Genomic DNA, 1,160 nt, shown 5'->3' on the forward strand with positions numbered 1-1,160 from the left:
TAAACTACCTGACATCATTACACAAGGCAATAGTTATGCTGACTCTTTATTACCTTTGTTTATAGACCCACTTAGCAGTCATCAATTATTTCGCCAAAGTGCTCTCTCTTTGCAAAAACAATTGTACATTCCTTTCCCACAAGCTTAAAACATGTTAAATAATGTAATTATTGTATTCCAAACTTTCCTTCTTCCTTTGGAACCAACCCCAGAGGGTTAAAAGTTAATGACATGTGGCAAATGGATGTTACTCATTTTCCTCCTTTAGCTCCTTATTCTTACCTACATATCAGGATTGATACATAGTTGCAATATGTTTGGGTCACTCTCCTAAAGAAGAAACCACTAATCAAGCTATTCAACATATTCTAGCTCCTATAGCAGGTATGAGTAAACCAACTGAATTAAAAACAGACAGTGGTTCTGCTTACACTTCATATGGTTTTGCCACATTTTGTTCAGGATGGGACACTGTTCACAAAACAAGGAACTCCACATAATCCCACCGTTGAAGCAATAGTTGTTCATATTGTAAAAGTAAACGAACTTTACCACTATTAATAAAAGAGGAGGAATATGACAGCAAGAGACATAATCTATTATCTCTGTTGTTATTCAAACTCAGCATTTTATCTGAATTATATGATCTTTGTCTCAATCAATGGCCATCTCCTTACCTCTCTCATTTTCATTTATCAAGAACTCTACCCTACCCTCCCATGCAATATAAAAATTTACAAACTGGTCAATGGATTCTCTAACTCCATTGATAACTCGGGATGAGAGTATGCTTCTGTCTTACCCCTACAGGTCCACGGTGGGCCCTGATCCCTGTGCATGAGACCTATCCATGGCATGGCATTGAAGATTGAACAACCTGATTCCAAAGGTCCAATGTCACCTACTCTTCATGGATGCCAACCACTACGGCCCTCCTCTGAAGACGCGAAGAAGGATAACATGTCCTGAAGAACCGGTCACCTGAGAAAGCCTAGAAACTCTTGTTAATGAGGTACAAGATGCTCTTGTGCACACCCCTGAAGGATTTACTTTAGAGAGATTGTTCTTTTTTTTTTCTTTTCAAAGTTTTATTGATAAACATATAGCAATGAGACAGTTTCAAATCAAATCGAAAGTACAGTTTCAACAAATAGTACACT

General features: G+C 37.7%; 1 long non-coding RNA gene across 1 annotated transcript in view; it reads left to right on the forward strand.

Annotated features, from left to right (window-relative positions):
• The window catches only part of LOC111813569, a 2,724-nt gene extending 1,749 nt beyond the window's left edge, over window positions 1–975 (forward strand). The window contains exon 3 of the long non-coding RNA XR_002818791.1: window positions 811–975. This is a non-coding gene — a long non-coding RNA (uncharacterized LOC111813569). The remainder of the gene's footprint in view (window positions 1–810) is intronic.
• Window positions 976–1,160: the final 185 nt, after the last annotated feature.

The sequence above is a fragment of the Octodon degus genome, unplaced genomic scaffold, assembly GCF_000260255.1.
Source record: "Octodon degus isolate 3935 unplaced genomic scaffold, OctDeg1.0 scaffold00200, whole genome shotgun sequence".
NCBI lineage: Eukaryota > Metazoa > Chordata > Mammalia > Rodentia > Octodontidae > Octodon > Octodon degus.